The 19,912-nt window shown below is 52.0% G+C and overlaps 1 long non-coding RNA gene across 1 annotated transcript; it reads right to left on the bottom strand.

Moving 5' to 3' along the window:
- Positions 1-3,642: 3,642 nt before the first annotated feature.
- LOC145717002 (uncharacterized) lies at positions 3,643-19,047 on the bottom strand. The gene is made up of 3 exons (XR_014139964.1): positions 18,929-19,047; positions 18,073-18,152; positions 3,643-4,656 (listed from the first exon to the last, which is right to left on the bottom strand). It is a non-coding gene; the product is annotated as an uncharacterized LOC145717002 (long non-coding RNA).
- Positions 19,048-19,912: the final 865 nt, after the last annotated feature.

A 19,912-nucleotide genomic window follows, 5' to 3' on the forward strand; every position in this document is an offset into this window, starting at 1 on the left:
GGAACTGAGGGAGTTTTATTAGTTATCTACTGCTGCATACCAATTACCCCCAAATCTAGTGGCTTGAAACAACATGGGTGATCTTCTGGCATCTGTGGGTCAAGAATTTGTGCGCAGCTTAGCTGGACTGGGTATCTCATTGAGGGTGCAGTCAAGGCATCCCCTGGGGGTAAGGTCATCTCAAGGCTCTGCCGGGGAGGATCTGCTCCCAAGCACACACACAGGGGGCTGTTGGCAGAATTTGGTTCCTCGCTGGCTGTGGGCTGAAGCCCACTCTCCCTTCTTTGCCACATGGACCTCTCCATAGGACAGCTCACATCATGGCCACTGGCTTCATCAGAGTGAGCAAGCGAGAGGATAAGAGAGAATGCTAGTGAGAGGGAGAGCCCGCCAGGCGAGAAGTCACAGTCTTATAACCTAATCTTGGAAATGACATACCACCACTTTTTCCATGCACGTCCTATTGGTTAGAAGTGAGTGGTCCAGCCCTCACTTGAGAGGCAGGGAACATGCGAGACCATCTTAGATGCTGCCTACCACAGGAACCACGCAGATATCTGGGGGAACAGCATTTCGGGCAGACGGAACAGCATGTGCGTGCAAGAACAAGCCTGGAATGTGCTCAGGACAAGAAGGACAATGTGAGTGGAGCATCGCCTGAGGACAGGGGAGGAGTAGAAGGCTGAAATTTTTTCTAAGAGCCATAAGAAGCCACTCGACTATTTCAAGGCAGGCCACGATGTCATTGGATTTAATTTTGAGAAGTTTCATGTGATACTCATAGAAGTAATATGGTACCTGGGATTTGCTTTAAAATAGTCCATAAAAAAAAAAAAAAGTTGGGAGGTGAGAGATAAAACAAGATGGGCAAATGTGGATGATCATAGAAGTCAGGTGACCGGGCCATCCAGGCTCTTCACATTCTTCTATTTTTGCATGTGTGTGAAAGTTTTCTATAATAAAAAGGGAAGTAATAAAGATAAACTATGTACCTGGTTTTGGTGGGGAGAGAAGCAGCTGTGGGGGATCCAGGGCAGAAGCAGGGTTTCAAGGCAGAGGTCACAGCAATGGTCCAGGCTACAAGCCATCAGCCTGACCAAAATCAGAGGCCGACAATACCAAGTGTTGGCAAGAGGTGGAGGAACTGGAACTCTCATCCAGGGCTGGTGTGTGTGAAACAATTTGCCAGGTGTTTTCTGTTTTATAAAGTTACACACTACAGCCCAGCAATTCCCTTCCTGGGTATTTACCCAAGAGGAATGAACACATATGTCTGCGCAAAGATCTGTTGGCAAATGTTCATAGCAGCTTGGTTCGTTCTTGCCAAAAAGCTGGAAACACCCCAAATGTCTACCAACAGGAGCACGGATGAACAGGCTGAGGTCCATTCACACCATGGAGTACTCCGCAGCAGATACTGGAGACTAGGAAATCTCAGGATGCTCACTGCTGAGAAGCAGCACCCAGACCAAAGAGGCCGCCCTCTGGGGTTCTATTTGCATGGAATTCTCCAGAAGGCTAGACTAACCCACAGAGATAGAAATCAGAAGACTGCTTGGGGCGGAGTGGGGGGACGAGGGGGCTGGGATCCTTCTGGGACCTTCTGGATGGAAAAGTTCCAGAGTCTGGCGGGCGGCGGGCCCAGGGCCCACGCACGTGTCAGGCACGCAGGCAGCAGAACCTGCTGGATGGAAACGGTGTCTCAGTAAAGCTCCGGGGCAGGTGACGCCACCCCCGGTGGGAAGGCAGTGGCGTGAGCAGTGGGATTCCGAGCTGAGCTCCGAGGCCGAGCTTGCAGGCCCCGCTGGCGGCTGGGCTGGCGGCTGGGCGGGACTTGGGGCGTCAGAGGAAGCCCCCCGTCGCCCCCAGGTAGGGGAGGGGGAAGCCCAGACCTCCGACCCCGCCGGGACGCGCTAGAGGGTCTAAAAGCTTCGCTGCAGCGGCCCTGGCGGTCGATAGCAGACACCCCGGCTCCGTCCCGCCTGCCCGGCAGCCCAGCCCCTTCCCGCCAGCCCAGCCCCCGGGAGGGGACCCCGGCCTACTCCGCAGCCCCGCGCCTGGCGCTGGTCCCCCTCCCCGAGGCTCCGCCTTCTCAGCCACCGAGACGTGCCCTCGTCCCGGAGGCTGGCGGGGGGGGGGGGGGGGGGGGGGGGGGGGGGGCGCGGCACGGGCCAGCCAGCGAGCCAGCCGCGCAGGGGGCTGCCCTGGGATGAGCCTGCCCGTGCCCCCCTTTCCCCCATTGAAACTCCTAAAGAGCAGAAGCTGAGGTCTTCCCTCATCGCCAGGGGCGAATAAATCTTTGACTTAGAGTCACCTCTTTGGGGCCATTCAGGCTTGGGGTCATTCATTCATTCATTCACCAAATATCTATGGAGCGTCTAATCCCCCCCCCGCTGGAGTGGATATCCTAGCCCTGCTCAGAACAACAGATACACGACGAAGCCACAAACAAGGGCACACAGGTCTTTTAAAATTTCCCGGGATCCACACTTTAAAAAGTAGAAAATAAGTAGATGCAATTAATTGTAATCCTATATTTTATTTAACCCACTATGGCCAAAATATTCCCCATTCGACATACACTTCAATATAAAAAATGATTAATGAGATATTTTACATCCTTTTCTCTGTATTAAGTCTTTGAAATCTGGTATGTTTTCACTTGGAGCGTATCTGAATTTTCAGTGGTCATTTTCAAGCACTCAGTAGGTACACTGTAACTAGTGGTGACCACGTGGGCTGGCACAGGCCAGGAGGATGGCAGGGGACAGGTGAGAGGGATGAAGGAGCACAGGGGACACAGTGAGGCCTTTGGGCTTCAGTCTAGTGAGACCAGGTCCTCCAGAACGTTTTGAGCAGGGCAGGAGCAAAATCTGACTTTAAAAAAAAAAAAAAAAATCCCTTTGGCTGCTGTGTTAAAATAAGTGGGGAGGAGGCAGGGACTTAACCTTGAAATGCACGAAAAAATGAGGTGAACGGATGAACCAACTGTGGTCCATCCAGACAGTGGAGTATTATTTCGCGCTAAAAAGGAATGGGCCATCAAGCCGTGAAAAGACAGGGAGGAACCTTAAATGTCCATTGCTAAGTGGAAGAAGCCAATCTGAAAAGACTCTAGGTACTGTGTGATTCTCACTATATGACACTCTGGAAAAGGCAAAACTATGGAGACCGTAAGGAGATCAGTGGTTGTTGGGGGCTGGGAGGGATGAACAGGTGGAGCACAAGATTTTTAGGGCAGTGAAAAATACCCTGTATGAGATTATAATGGTGGATACACGTCATTCTGCATTGGTCCAAACCCACAGAACGTAGAAGACGCAGAGTGAAGTGTAACGTCCGACTTTGATTGGCTATGACGCGTCAGTGTGGGCTTATCAGTTGTAACCAATGCACCCTCTGGTGGGGCTGGTGATACAGGGGAGGCCGTGCCTTGGTGGGGGCAGAGGGTGTATGGGAAATCTCTGTACCTTCCCTCACAAGTTTGTTGTGAACCTCAAACCGCTCTAAAAAAGATAAATTCTTTTTTTTTTTTAAAGATTTTATTTATTTATTTGACAGAGAGAGACACAGCGAGAGAGGGAACACAAGCAGGGGGAGTGGGAGAGAGAGAAGCAGGCTTCCCGTGGAGCAGGGAGCCCAATGCGGGGCTCGATCCCAGGACCCTGAGATCATGACGTGAGCCGAAGGCAGACGCTTAACGACTGAGCCACCCAGGCGCCCCAAAAGATAAATTCTTAATTTGCAAAAATTGTAATGAGGTGAGTGGGTGGGTGGGTGGAAAGACAGATAATGACAAATCAAGCCAAGCATCAACCACGGACTCTAGGTGGTGGGCGTACACGTGGGTGCTCACTGGACAGTTCTTTCCATTTTTCTGTACATTGGACAACAGTGATGCTAAATTGTGGACGAGCAGACTGTGTTCACGTCCTGGGGCTGCTGTGACAGATGACCACAGACCGGGGGGCTTAACCAACAGGAATTTTATTATCCCACAGTTCTGGAGGCCAGCAGTCTGAAATCAAGGTGTCCTCAGGGCCGCATCCCCTGGAAGGCAATAGGGGAGGATCCTTCCAGGCGTCTTCCAGCTCCCGGGGGCTCTGTTGTTCCCTGGCTTCCGGCCGCATCACCCCAATCTCTGCCTCGTCTTCATACGGCCTTCTTCCCTTCTCTCTGCTCTTCTGTCTCTGATAAGAACACTTGTCAGTGCATTTAGGCTCCGCTGTGTAATCTAGGACGCTCTTATATTGCTCCTATCTTTATTACTTCTGCAAAGACTCTATTCCAAATAAGACCACATTCACATGTTCCAAGGGTTAGGACTTGGACATATCTTTTGGGAGGCACAGTTCGACCCACAACATAGGCCATGTTTCGTGGATCAGCCGTGGGACCCGAGCACACAGCACAGCCTCTCTGAGCCCTTCTTGGTGGCACACAGTAGGTGCTCAATAAACAGAAGCTATTGTTTCCATCATGCCCAGGGCTTCTCCTGGCAGGTGGCCCACTTGTAAGCAGCCTCCGGGGACCCAGAGGACACATCGGAGCATCAGGCACACGGTCTGGTGCCATCTGGAGGAGAGGGAAGTGTCCTGGTTGATGGCCCAGGCTCTGGCATCAGAGGGACAAGGGTTTAAATCCTGGTCTCGCCACCTGAAAAACATAGTGACCTTGGGCAGGTGACTTTGAACCCCTGAGCTCCAATTTCCTTGTTTGTAATGGGGTGGGGATGTCATTCATTTATTCAGCAAGTGTTTACTGAGTACCTACTATATGCCAGGCGCTGAGTGTGAAGGGTGGGGATACAGTGGTGAACAAGAGAGGTGAGGTCTGTCCTCAGCAGGAAGATGAGAAATCTGCTATGATGAGAAATGTGCTATTTTGAGAATTTAAATGAGCTGATGGGTTGGTGTAAACAGGTCAGTAGAGAGGGCTTCCTGGAGGAGGCAACATTAACTGGAGTCTAAATGACAAGAAGGAAGGGCGCCTGGGTGGCTCAGTTAGTTGAGTGTCTGCCTTCAGCTCAGGTCATGATCCTGGGGTCCTGGGATCAAGCTCCACGTTGCTCCCTGCTCGGCGGGGAGTCTGCTTGTCCCTCTCCCTCTTCCCCTCCCCCTGCTGTGCTCTCTCTCTCTCTCAAATAAATAGATGAATAAAGTCTTTAAAAATAAATAAATAAATGACAAGAAGGAGCTGGCCATGTGAGAACCATCGGGAAGGGCATCCCAGGCAGAGAGAGAGCAGTCCCGGCTCCAAGGGAGTGATGATGGACTCATTCACTTTTTCATTCAACAAACATGTGTTCAGCACTGTGCACCTTCCACAGTGAAGAACAAAGAGATGACAGTTCCTGGCCCACGGTGAAATGCTCCGTGAACTTCAGCAATTATTGGTGATGAGTAAATTTGGGGATCTCTCCGATTCCTTCCTTCTCAGTGGCTTCCCCGAGGGAAACACCTCTGCCCAAGACCTTCCCTCCATAGTGAAGCTGGCTTTCTTGTTTTTATTCTGGTTGTAAGATGACCCATACCAGGGGGGGAGATCGAGGCCAGTACAAGGAGAGAGAAATACCTGAATTTTCACCGCCTCAAAGAAAGTATAGTTAGCTTGAAGGACATCTTTCTGCATGTTTCTCTGGGCATTCGGGCATGCGCGCGTGCACACACAGGTAGGCACACACACATGCACACATGCCTACAAACTCCTATATATGCACAGGTGCTCGCAGCCATGCATACGCAATGCACACATCACACACATAAATGCATAAAAGCATGCAAACGCACGTGTATTCACACCCATACTCATAGATACGTGCCCAGATGCGTGCAAACACATGTACAAACACCTGCATGCACAGAGGAGCAGGATTAGGGTGAAGTGAGTGGGGCTGATTTTTGAAACCAGGGCCAGATCCTGGCTGTATTTAAAAACTTGGCATTTTGTTCCTATGGATTTTTCCATTATTTTGATTTTTTAAAATATTGCATTAAAATTTATCTTGATGGGGGCGCCTGGGTGGCTCAGCCGTTGAGCGGCTGCCTTCGGCTCAGGTCATGATCCCAGGGTACTGGGATCGAGCCCCGCATCGGGCTCCCTGCTCCACGGGAAGCCTGCTTCTCCCTCTCCCACTCCCCCTGCTTGTGTTCCCTCTCTCACTGTGTCTCTCTCTGTCAAATAAATAAATAAAATCTTTAAAAAAAAATTTATCTTGATGACTGAGTTTTTTGACACCCCCTTAGATTTTCCTCCTGAAGTGACTGCCCCACTTGCCTCTCCGTCATCCCAACACACAGGCACACATGTGCATATCTGTATGCACACGCATGCACACACTTATGAGCGTGCACACACACGCACATACCTGTATGCACACACGTGCACATGTGTAAGCACACACTTATGCACGCACACACACACATGTGCACATAAGTTCACACATACAACCCACTAACAGGTGTGAAGTCAAATCACACTTTTCCCGTGCCCCCAACCCTTTTTCCTAGTCACTACCCAGTGGTCCGGTGACATCCACCAAAGCCTTGAAGAACAATAATGCTGTACTTATGAGACGACCTGCCTTCCAAAATGGAACAGAAGAGAATAGAAAATGTCAGAACTCAGTGCACAGAGATAGGATAAATATTACTTCATGAAATTTTTTTTATTTATTTTTTTAAAAGATTTTATTTATTTATTTGAGAGAGAGAGAATGAGAGAGAGCATGAGAGGGGAGAGGGTCAGAGGGAGAAGCAGACTCCCCACCGAGCGGGGAGCCCAATGCGGGACTCGATCCCGGGACTCCAGGATCATGACCTGAGCCGAAGGCAGTCGCCCAACCAACTGAGCCACCCAGGCGCCCATGAAATTTTTTTTTTAAAGATTTTATTTATCCATTTGAGACACAGAGATACGGAGAGAGAGAGAGAGCATGAGCAGGGGGGAGATAGAGGGAGAGGGAGAAGCAGGCTCTCCGCTGAGCAGAAAGCCCGATGCGGGGCTCGATCCCGGGACCCTGGAATCATGACCCGAGCCGAAGGCAGACGCCTAACCATCTGAGCCACCCAGGCACCCCGACTTCATGAAATTTTTGCTTCAGTTCTGAACCTGGGTAAGACTACATTACAATGTGAAAAATAAATGCTCTGATTCATGGTCAAAATGCTTGAAATTATGTGGCTATATGTGATGTTTGAAACCTGTGTTCTTTTTGTTTTTCATTCTTCTTTTTTGGAAGTCCCATGTTAATTACAGCATATCCAAATATTGAACTTAGCTGGGTCCCTGAATATCTGTTTGGAAGAAATTCAACAGAGTCACTTGCTGTTTGAAAGCCTCTGTGTAGGCTTTATATGGAGTAAATATAAATTTGTAAAATGTTCAAACAACTGATATTTTCATGTGTATCTGAAACATAGCACCTAAATTTAATTTAAAGATGTCTTATATAAACCTTGAGTATCATATATTAAAGATTTATCAAATTTTAAACATACGGCCATTATTTTGTTTCGAGATTCTTTTTGTTTTTCTTTTTTTTTTTTTAATTTTATTTATTTATTCATGAGAGACAGAGAGAGAGAGAGAGGCAGAGGGAGAAGCAGGCTCCCAAGGAGCAGGGAGCCCGATGCGGGACTCGATCCCAGGACCCTGAGATCATGACCTGAGCCGAAGGCAGACGCTTAACCATCTGAGCCACCCAGGCGCCCTCTTTTTGTTTTTCTGTTAATAAATTGCAGAGGTCACACGGTGTCGATGAATCTAGGTTTGCTCATTTTCGTTTTCTACTCCTTATTTAGCCCACCTCTTGCACAAGGACACTTTCACTGTTTCCCAGCTTTCTATGAGGGTTTTTGTCCTGGTGATAGTAGCAAGCACCTACTATGTGCTTGGTGAGGCACTAAATGAGAATTTCATATACATTCTCTCATGGAGTCCTCATGATATGCCCAAAGTACAGGTGAGGAAATGGAGACTCTGTGACATTAATTCATGTACCTGAGGGCACATAGCTCACAGACGGCGGAGCCAGGATTGGAAACCCAGCCATCTGATTATGGGGCTCTTAACCATCCTGCATTACGCTTTATAGATCTTTGCATATTCCCAGAGATGGACTTGTTGGGTCAGAGAGTTCACACAATTAAATGTTTAATGCAAAGTTCTGGAACCATCCTCCATGAAGGTTGTATCAGTTTACATGCCCATGAGAGTGCACAGGTGTGCATCCCCAAAATTTCACACATGCTGATAAGTGTGACAAGTAAAAACGAGTCTTTTTTTTTTTTTTTAGATTTTATTTATTTGAGAGAGAGATAGTGAGAGAGAGCATTAGCAGGGGGGCAGGGAGAGGAAGAAGCAGGCTCCCTGCTGAGCAGGACTCGATCCCAGGACCCTGGGATCATGACCTGAGCTGAAGGCAAACACTTAACTGACTGAGCCACGCAGGCATCCCTAAAAATGAGTCTTTAGCTGATAAAATGGTCGGATTGTTCATCCTTGCAAGAAGTTTGGTGACTTTTTATCATTCCTTTGTGAGCCTCCTATTTATGCCCTGTGCCAATTTCACATGTGAGATATTTGTCTTTTTCTTATTGATTCATAAGTGCTCTTTGTATATTAAGGTCCTTAACATTTTATCTGCCATATATGTGGCCAAGAATCTAATCTTTCTTTTTTTTTTAAAAAAGATTTTATTTATTTATTTGACAGAGAGAGACACAGCAAGAGAGGGAACACAAGCAGGGGGAGTGGGAGAAGGAGAAGCAGACTTCCCGCTGAGCAGGGAGCCCGATGCGGGGCTCGATCCCAGGACCCTGGGATCATGACCTGAGCCGAAGGCAGACGCTTAACGACTGAGACACCCAGGCGCCTGAATCTAATCTTTCTTGACCTAGGATCACTTTGAAGGGCCAGACAAGTCTGCTTTATTGCCCACCTGGCCTCAATGAATGTTTTTGTTCTGATGTGTCCTTGCTGCAGACTGCGTATTATTGGTACTTCCAGAAGCAAAAGTGGAGACCCTGAAGTTTTATAAACCTCAGTCTTACCCAAACCTTCATTTGAACAACACCTCAGCTTTCCGTGGCAGGAAAGTTGAGGCCTAGGAGTCAGGAGCCCCAGGTTTCAGTCCCCGTTCTACGGCCCACTACAATGACTGACAGCTCCTCTTTCCTCCAGGGTCAGAGGTGTTGCAAATCCAGGCACCCCTATGGCCCGTCCAGCCACGCCCACCTCCCACCTAGTCACGCCCACCTCCTCTAGCAGAGCGTAAGTAGCAGGTGGAGAGGAATGGGTGACACCTCAAGTATGGTCAGGGAAACTGTACGAGGGGTCCCTGGCCTCGGAGGCTGGCAACCCCTGGTGCCCCCAGCACTTACCTGGCTAAGGAAAGAAAGCCCCTGGCTACTTGGAGCTACATTTGTCACCCTCTTTTTAATATACTCTTCTATATGGTTTCTCTGTGCCCTAGTTCTATCATCTGCAAAATGGGAATAATTTTAATGATAATGTGACTTAGAGTCTGTAAAGCAGTTGAATGGTGCCTGGCACATAGTAGGTGCTCAATAAACAACATCAGTGTTTCAGCGTCACTGCTGTATTGTTATTGAGGATAAGGTGTGGGATGGAAAAGCAGGGCCCCCGGGGGCACCTGGAACCAGCCCCAGGGGCAGGTGGGGCCCTGCACAGCGGTCTTTACCTGGTGCCACCTGGGTGGACCCTCAGGGGAGAAACTGAGGCCCCACCAATGCCCTTCCTCATCTCGGTGTCCCTACCCCAGCCCCTCCAAGGCCCAGAGCAGCCCCCTGGGAAAGTGGCACCGTGGGGACCATGCTGCCCAGCACAATTACCGTTTTCATCCTCATTAAACCACATTTTCATTCTAATTAGAGTTTCACTGCCTCCCAGAGAGAAGGGCCGATTACTTTTCAGCATCATTACCAGCCTCTCCCTCCCTCCCTCCCTCCCTCCCTCCCCACCCTGCCCAGGTGGCTGTTCCACACCGGCCAGCCTCTCTCTCTCTTCTCCCACCCTCCCTCCCTCTTGCCATCTCTTCACAGACTAGAGAGAAGTATGGGACGTTTATTTATTAGTCCCCTACTGGGTGTGGAGCTTGGTGTTAAGGACCTTCACCTACAGCATTGTCACCTTACCTTTGCCCTGCTCTAATTGATTCTTTTTCTTCAACACATCCCCCCTCCCCCAAACATGCCCATGATGTGTTTGTTCTGTTTATCATCTATCTCTGCTTTCCCAGAATGCCAGCAACCACCCATATCCCCGCGACATTCCTGGGCATGCTGACCCCCTTCTTCCAACAGCCAGCCCCTGGCAGCCGGACCATTCCCAGGGCCAGCAGAACGTTCTGGAAAGCAAACACACTGCTGGAGCAGCCCCTGCCCAATGACTGATGGGGAGTGGTGGACAAATACCCCGGCTCCCCCGTCCCCTGGTGGGAAAGCTCTGAGGGGTGTGCTCAACCTGGTGTCTCAGCAGCCCCAGTAGGACTGAGCCCCACTTGCTAGCAGTGGAAACTCACTTGTGAACATACCCTCACTGATTGCCCTCCCTTCCCTTCCCTGCTTCCTCTCTCCCTTACCCGTGCTTTCTGGGCTCACCTCCCACCAGAATCCACTGCATCCAGGATCTCTACCCCCCTCCCCCCGCTCCCCCTCGAGGTTCAGGGAAGATCCAAGAGAGTTTCTTCCCTACACAGCACCCAAAGGATGGGTCACGAATACTTCTGCGGCTCTCCTTAGAAGCACCATTTCAACAAGACTGCAGCCTCACTGGGCAGTTCTGACCCACATTTGAAACAAACTCTTGGGGTGCTCTCCTTCAGAGTGGGGGTAAACTTCCTGGCACTTTTCTGGGGGGGGCGTTTGGCAGTGTTCATTAAAATGGGCAGTTTTCCAACCCTCCACCATCAGTTCCCCTCCTGGGAATAAGCGCTTTTGAGCATGGAGGTGGGAGCCAGGGTGGTTTTGGCAGGCTTGTTTGCGACCGGGCAAATTGAGAAACAGCCCATGTGTCCATCCACAAAGGATGAGGAAATCAGCTATGGTGCTGTGGGACACCATGTGATTTCAGAAAAAAACCCAGATAGATGTCTATCTTGGGTTTTTAGGGCTGACAAAACAAAGTACCATAAACCTGGTGGCTGTAAACAAGAGGAATTGATTCTCCCACAGTTCTGGAGGCCAGCAGTCCCGAGTCAAGCGTGGGCAGGGTTGGCTCCTCCTGGAGGCTGAGGGGGAGAATCCCTCCGGGCCTCCCAAAGCCGGTGGCATTCTTGGGTGTGTGACCACATCTCTCCGATCTCTGCCTCTGTTTTCACGTGGCCTTCTCTGGGGTCCTGTCCCCTCTTCTAATAAGGACACCAGTCATACTGGATTCAGGGCCTACCCTAATCCAGGATGACCTAACTTCGACTTAACTGATTATACCAACAAAGACCCTCTTTCCAGATAAGGTCACATTCCCAGGGACTGGGGTTTAGGACCTGGACATATTTTTTTTTTTTTTAAGATTTTATTTATTTATTTGACAGAGGGAGACACAGTGAGAGAGGGAACACAAGCAGGGGGAGTGGGAGAGGGAGAAGCAGGCCTCCTGCGGAGCGGGGAGCCCGATGCGGGGCTCGATCCCAGGACCCTGAGATCATGACCTGAGCCGAAGGCAGACGCTTAACGACTGAGCCACCCAGGCGCCCCGACCTGGACATATTTTTTGAGGAAACACAGCTCAGCCCCCACAATACCGCCCTGGGACTAATCATAAGTGCGGTCTGACTCCCTTTCTGTGATCAGACTTGGCCTGAAGCAGGAGGCTCCCCTACTGCCCCAACCCCAAACCTCCGTGCTTTAGCACAATCACAGTGGCTTCTTCTCTCTCTGCTTCAGCTCATAATGTGTTCAGCACTGTCCTAATCATTTTAGGGGCATTATTTTTTTCAATTTTTGCAAGAATCCTACAAAGTCCATACTGCGTTAGCCCCATCTTCCAGATGGGGAGACTGATACCTAGGTACAGTGAATCCCTATTTCCAGGCCACTCAGCTGGTAAGCAGAGGAGCTGGCCCCAGTGGCCTTTTGTCACAGCTGTGGCTACTGGTTATGACTTCCACGGTGACAGTGTGGATCTGCCATGAAATACACACACGGTCATTTATTTTCTCTAACGATCTGCAAGGCAGGAATTACACTCATGTCATAAACGAGGAGGCCAAGGCAAGGAGAGGGTAAGTAACTTGACTAATGGCACACAGTAGGTGTCAGGGTGGGGATCTGAGCCAAACATGTGGCCTTTCGGGGAACCGCAGGCTCCATCTCCTGGCAAATGGGGTGAGGGTCCCCTCTAGTCCAATTGTTTTTCTGCCTCCACAGGACCTCACAGGGCCCACGTCTCCGCCTCTGGTGTTCGGGCTCTGGAGGTTAAGGCTGTCTACAGGGGCCATCGACGGACCCCGCTCTTGGAGCATGCCGGGCCCCAGCAGCCGGGGTAGAGCCCCTCGCCCACCTCAGGGCCCAGCTCAGGCTCCAGCTGCCACACACCAGGGACCCAAGTCAGCCTCCAGGTCCTTCAGAGCTTGGGGATCGACAGGCAGCTCCCTCACTCCTCAGGGGTTATTAATTAATGCTAATTAATATCTGTGTTCACAGAGCCAGCCAGGCCCCTGGGCCTGGAGCATCCGAGAACAGAAAATATGAGAAAGCTGGTGCCCTGCCAAGAAACATGGATTATTCAGACTGGCTCGGGCTGGCTAGTGGAGAAGGGCTCCTAGTGACTGAAGGGGACACTAAGACACAGGTGAGGACCAAGCAGCCCCGGACAGCTTCAAAAGTGGTTGCCGTTTGAGGGGCACCTGGGCGGCTCAGTCGGTTGAGCATCTGACTCTTGGTTTCGGCTCAGGTCAGGATCTCAGGGTCGTGAGATGGAGCCCCGTGTTGGGCTCTGCCCTTAGTATAGAATCTGCTTCAGATTCTCTCTCCCTCTCCCTCTGTTTCTCCCTACCCCCCACCCTGGCTTGTGCTTGCTCTCTCTCAGTCTCTCAAATAAATAAATAAAATCTTAAAAAAAGCAGTTGTCATTTTTTTAAAGATTTTATTTATTCATTTGAGACACAGAGATACAGACAGTATGAGCAGGGGGAAAGGCAGAGGGAGAGGGAGAAGTAGACTCCCCGCTGAGCCAAGAGCCAGACGTGGGGCTTGATCCCAGGACCCTGGGATCATGACCCGAGCCAAAGGCAGACGCTTAACCATTTGAGCCACCCAGGCGCCCCAGTGGTTGCCTTTTGAAAGGACGAAGAGATGAGCCTTGGAAACCCATGAGCTCTGGGTCCCACCCCCAAACCTCAGTTTCCTCATCTGTAAATGGGATGAGAATTCCTTTTTTAAATGTGACAGGGAGGGGACTCATCAAGCTTTTATGCATGTAAAACGCTTTGCACATAAAACTTCCTTTCCCTGGCTGCTCATGGAGAGGCCTCGTGCAGCCAGGTGCCTCAGTTTCCCTTTTTGGACACATGAGGAGGGGGGCAGGGCACCTCCTTGCTGCTGCTACCTCTGGGGGGGTCCCCAGGGCAGGGCACCCCAGGCCTGATCTCAGGGAACACTCGGAAAGACCATTTCCAAATGGCCTGATTAATAACACCATTGCTAGCATGGTGACGAGACGGTTCTGGCCCCTGATTAAAAACAGAAGTTTCCCCCACGTTTGCGGAGACGGAGCAGAAGGGAAAACAAAGACGCACACACTCGTGCCAGATAAATACAGACGCAAACACATGCACAGCAGATAAACACACACTGGCACACCAAATATACACACAGCCGGCTGCGGAAATCGGGGTGGGCTGGCACAGCCCAGCTCAGGCAGCCCAGAGACCCCCCCAGGAGCAGCCAGCCACAGGAAAGGGTGGAGGAACCCCCCCCTCCGCCCCGTACAGATGCTGCCAAGCCCGGACCACATCTGGGCCCTGACCACTGCCGTGCACATGGCCGGGGGCCAGGACTGCTGGAATGCGTGCCCCCGGGAGCAGCCCTCAGCCCACGACAGAAGGGACTTGGTGGAAAAATGCCCCTACTTCTTCTCCCGGCAGGTGCACGGCCCACGTGGTCTCCCAGGGGCCCTCAGCCCCCTTTGTTCTCCCCCTCCCCAAGTTCCCTGCCCGTGTCTCGGGCTGCTGTAGCAATGTACCCCAGAGTGGGTGGCCTATGAGCAACACACATGTGCTTCTCCCAGTTTTGGAGGCTGGGAAGTTCAAGATCATGGTGGCGTTCTGGTGAGAGGCCTCTTTCCGCACCCACGGACAGCCGTCTTCTTGCTGTGACCTCATGGGACAGAAAGAGGGCGAAGGAGCTCTGTGGGGTCTCTTTTATAAGGGCACTAATTCCACTCATCCCCTCTCCACGCTCACGATCTAATCACCTCCCCAAGGCCCCACCTCCTAATACCATCACCTTGAGGGTTAGGATTTCACCATAAGCATTTGGGGGAAAATGCACAAATATCTATTTTATCTCCCAAATAAACTATATGCCCCCCCCCCCCGGATCCTTGTGTCAGAACATGCTTCTGGGTGGGTGGGTGGGTGGGAGGGAGCCAAACCAAGACGGCACAGAGAACCACACATGCACAAATACACACCAGCGGGGGGACATGCCAGCAGGGTACACAGCAGGAGTGCTCAAAGGGGTGATTTCGCCCCTCATCGGACGTGTGACAACTTCTGCAGACATTTCTAGTTGTCACAGTTGAGGAGCGGGATGCTACGGGCTACAGGGCACAGAACAGCCCCGCCCCCCCAGCAAAGAAAGGCCAAATATCTGGCTTGCAATGTAAGGACTGAGGTTGAGAAACCCTACGGGAACCCAGTGGATTGTACACCTCGGCACACGCACTGACCCCCACGTGGAAAGAGCCGAGTGCACACACCTCAGCCAGATGAAGACACACAGTGGGATTCACAGGCAGCCTCAGACCACAGAGAGGCACTGCAGGCTAGGCCCTCATACCAGAGAAGTAGCTGGAACATTCCAGCCTGGTATGTTTCCCACCGGGTTGTATAGACCCCCGGAGGGGACCTGCACGATCTGGAGGCAGCCTGGACGCCAGGTTCTGCTCCAAGGGCTTTTCCGTGAGAATAACTCATTCAGTCCTCACAGCCACTGGTGGTGGGGGGAGGTGAGGGGGTGGCGGGGGTGGGGAGGTAGCTCGATGACAATTATGCACATTTTACAGGCGAAGAAACTGAGGCCCAGAGAGGGGAAGTGTGTGCCCAGTGACCCAGCTAGAAATCCAGATGCCCCCTGCAGTAGGTGTAGACAGAGAAAGCAGGCTAGAAGGGGACCCCCCCCACCACCACCTGGGGGCTGAAGTGAGGAGGGTCAGGGAAGACTTTTGCTTTCCAAAGGGATTCCTGTATCACTTTGGGTGACTAAGAAATCCACTTTTCAGTGTTTTTTAAACCAACTGACCCGGGAGTCGGGCATACCTGGGACTCCAACCCCTGCCTCACCATTTCCTGGCTCTGTGAACCTGGGCGAGCCGTGTAGTCTCCCTGAGCCTCAGTTTCCCCATCTGCAAAATGGGGGTCCACCCACTCACTATTCCACAAGTGTGCTTCAAGGGCCCACTGAGGACCAAGCATTCTGCCCGCCTCTGGCATGAACAGGATTAAGCCGGGATGGATGCAGAGTGAACGTTCCACCCGTCCCCCCTTCTCCCAAGCATGGGGCTGCTTAATTAGTTCTGGGGGGTGGGCAGGAGCATGCGCAGGGCAGAGCCTTCAGCTCCCCCCCACCCCTCAGCATACCATCCCCGTGCCTCTCAGGCCCCAGGAGTCGGGCCCCGAGCTGCGTCCCAGGGCTTCGCATCCAAATTCGGGGTCAGGGCTTGACAGCAGGAGGCAGACAGGGGAGTGGGCTAAATGGTGGTGCCTCCCCCACCACCAGACGCTGGGATTTTCCCACCGCTGCTTCCCGCCGCTGCAGCGCAGGGAGCGAGTGCCACCTGTGGGCCACCAGGGGGAGGTGCATGCGACTCTGGGAAAGTGGGTCGCCTCTCGGGTTTCTCCCCAAGCAGGGTACCCGGGGGGTCCCCGAGAGGTACTGGAAGCAGCCCCCCGCCCATGAAATTCTCCTCTACGTCCTGCTTTTCCCAGGTGCTGTTCCCACACTTAACCTTGTCTTCCATTTAACCCGCCAACAACAACAATAAACATTTATTGAGCACCTACTACTGTATACGGAGATTCAGGGACACAGAATGAACAAAACAGTTAAACTTCCCTGCCCTTCTGGAGCTTACCATCGGCGGGGAAGACAGAAGAGGAAGGGGACAACAACCTATGAGATCATCGCTGGTTAAGTGTTTTAAAAGAGGAAGTAAACAGAGGGATGTAACTAGTGGTTGTAGAGGGGGAACCTGCTCTGGATAAGGTGAGTGGGGAGATTCTCTGGGGCCACAATGTTTGCACTGAGGCCTGAGAGGGATATGGCCCTTGCCATGCCAAGACTGGGGCAAGGCCATCCAGTGGAGGGCACAGTAAGTGCAAAGACCCTGGGGCAGAAAGGAGTTTAGGGTGTTGGACAACAAAGGATGACAGGATGGCCAGAGCTGAGAGATGAGGGAGAGGTGGGGTAGGATGTCAAGGCCCCTTTTGGAGACAAATCTGACCCCACACTACCAAGCGGGGAGTAAACGTCATTCTGAGCCGAAAGCGCTCCATCATCATCCAGCTCCACGCAGATACCCTCCTGCCACCCCCCACCCCATCCACAATGCCAGCCCAGGACCAGGTGTCCCCCACAGAGGAAAGTGCCAGTCCACGTGCCACACCTCATTCTCCTGGGCCTTCGCCTCGGATGATATTCATTCCAATTGCACCACCAAGGGGGCGCTGCAGAGGAAATGGGGTGCGGGGAGTGGCCTAGGGCTTGGAGGCGCCCAGAGTTGGCCTCAAACGTCCCCTTGGGGATGCCACGGGTTAGACTGTTGGGATAGAGGCAAAGCATGGACCTGCATGTCTCCAGGTTCTTTGGGTACCAGCTGCCCCATGCCAGGCACTTCATGGGCACTGAGGCTGGGGGTCAGCTCTTTTGGCAAAGCTCCCACCTCGTCCCCTGGCTGCCTCAACGGGAGATGCAGGAACCACAGAGCCAGCCTGGCTCCTGAGGCCAATGCCTCTCGGCTGAGGTGAGCACCCCCACAAGAGGGCCTCCTCTGTCCTCTCTGACCCCCCAGGACTCCTCCATCCTCCCTGTAGCCAGCCTGTGTCCCTGGCATCCTCAACCCCTTTTGAAGATGGAGTCTCTGTCTCAGCTTCCCTCAGCCAGAGAGTCAAGTTCTCAGCCCCACACCCCAGATCCCAGCTGAGCCCAATCTTCCTACCTTCATACCCTCCAAGAACAAAGTCTCCCCGCGTTGCCTGACAACCCCAAAAAGGACTGCTCAGGGAAAAGCTCAGGTTCCATGAATACTATTCTCCAGGTCCCTGCCTTGGGTGCCATAAGGGAAGCTATGGGTCTCACTCAGCCCCATGAGGGGAACAGATTCCATCCCCAGTCCTCCAGTCCCGGCTAGCTTCAGCTGTGGGGGCTGCCTGGCTCTTGGGGGAGGGGGCGGAGCCTCCTGGAGCTTCTAATTATGGTTTCAGAGGCACAGACTTAATTACTGCCTTTCGAAGGGTTAATTACCCCTAATCGGTTGGGAATCAGGCAATTCTCGAGCCTTCTGAGAACCAAAATATTTCCCCTCCCAGAAGCTGCCAGGCCCCCACCCCCTCCACCACTCCTGTCTCCAACCCCAACTTTGGATCTTCTCAGTTTTCCTGTATGGAGGTATGTGGTGAGCTGGGCAGAGTTGGGAAAACCCAAAACCACTCGTCTGCCCTCAGAGAACCCACTTGCTGGGCCTGACACAGGCAAGAGCTGAATTCAGAGAAGGGGAAGGCCTGGAGCCAGAAAAAGCTGGGAAGACTTCCTAGAGGAGGAGGCCAAAGGCTGGTCTTAAGGCCCCAAGGGACCCCTGTGAGCCTCCAGGGCTTCTAAGATTCTGTCCTACCTGGGGAGCTGCAAATCCTTGAGAGGCTAGAGTTATGGGTCCAGGCCTGGGGGGCTTGTTTGGAGCCTTGGTTTTCTCATCTGTTAAATGGGGGCAAAGGCACAGTGAACGAAGCACCAAGAGTGAACAGAATTAAGCACATCAAAAATGGCTGCCCTCCTGGAGAAAACTCTGGTGGGTACTGAGGTGACAGCCCTCAGAGGGAGTTCACCCAGCCCCACCAGCCACCCTGTTCCTCCCAGTGCCCTCTACCAGGTATTTTAGCAATGTGAATATTAGAGCCTGCTTTCCTCTTGATCCCTGAGCTGGAGCCTAAACGTACCAAACTGGTTCCCACCTCAGGTGGTTCCCACCTCAAGGGCCCTTTGCCCTTGCATTTCCCCATGCCTGGCTGCCTTTCCTCCTGATGAGGCTATGTCTGGGAAGCTCTGGTCCTAAACAGTCATCTCCTCCAGGGAGCCTTCCCTGACTATTCTGCTTCCCTAGGAACCACTCCCTTTCCTGGAAATTCTCCAACCTATCATGCTTTTAACCCTCTGAAAAACTGCCTTGTTTATATCCTGGCTGGGTGTCCTGGGGCTCAGTTTCCTCATCTGTAAAATGGGCATGATATCTATAGTCCCCTCAGAGTCTTGGCCACTGACTGGTGGCCCCAGAGGCCAGGATGCACTGGGACTCTTTGCGGGTCACGGGACAGACTCAGGGGATTTTGAGCAAAGTGAAGGACCTGTGAGCTGGAGCAGGGCAGGCAGGTGAGGCCCCCATGACCAGGCAGTCAGAAGAGGTTAGAGAGAAGGCAGACCTGGGAACAGTGGTCAGGCTGTCATACCCGTTTCACAGAGGTGAAGTCACTTACCAAGGGCACACAGCCTTCTGGTGGGGGGAGCCAGGATTCACAGCCCCACTTGGCAGAGTCCCATGCACACAGGATGGGAGAGGGCTAGCCTGGGAGGGCAAGGGGAGGGAGTGGTGCAGAAGGGCTGTTTGGAGGAAAGGTGAAAAGTTACTTTTGACTCAGCTGTGTTGTGGAGGTGGGGTCCAGGCCAGGATGGGGATAAGGATTAAATTAGAGACAGAAGGAAAAAAAGGGAGGAAAGGAGGGATGAGGGAGGAAGACAGGGAGGGAGGGAGAAAGAGGAGAGAGGGAAGGAGGGTGAAAGAGGGAAAGGGATGAAAAAAAAAGAAGGAAGGAAGGGAAGATGGATGGATTGGTCAGGACTATTTCAGTCGCCAGTAAAAATCCAAACCCAGACCTGCTTAAGAAAAAAATCTAAAGAATGTTGGCTTCAGGAAGAGCTGAATCCAGGCTCTTAAACAAAGTAACCTCCCCCTCTCAACTAAGCTTTCCTCTGGAGAGCTTTACGCTCAGGCAGCGATTTCCCATGGGGCTAAAATGGCCTCAGCAACCTCTGGTTTATCTTTTAACAGCCAAGAAACTCCAGAAAAAAAATGAGAAAGCCGCTTTTCCAACAGTGCTAGCAAAAATCCAGTGGCTGCCTCTCATTGGACAGACTAGGGTCACATGTCATTCAGAAACCAATCACTCTGGCCAGAAAGGATGGAATGTGCCCATTGGCCAGGCCTGGGTCATGTGATCGCTCCTCGTGATGGTTCAGCGCCATCAGACCTAAGTGGGCAAAGGGTGGAAGAGGAGACCATCCATTCCACAAGTGTTTACTGATCACCTACTGTGTTCCTGGCGCTGGCCTGGGTGCTGGGGTACCGCAGTGAACAAAGCAGAAAACCCCTGCCCTCGCGGGGCCCAGGCAAACAGTGAATGGCAGTGTTACCAGAAGGTGATGCGTGCTATGGGGAAACCTCAAGCAGAAAAAAGGAAGAG

Source organism: Leptonychotes weddellii, chromosome 1 (assembly GCF_054177405.1).
Source record: "Leptonychotes weddellii isolate Sample4059 chromosome 1, ASM5417740v2, whole genome shotgun sequence".
NCBI lineage: Eukaryota > Metazoa > Chordata > Mammalia > Carnivora > Phocidae > Leptonychotes > Leptonychotes weddellii.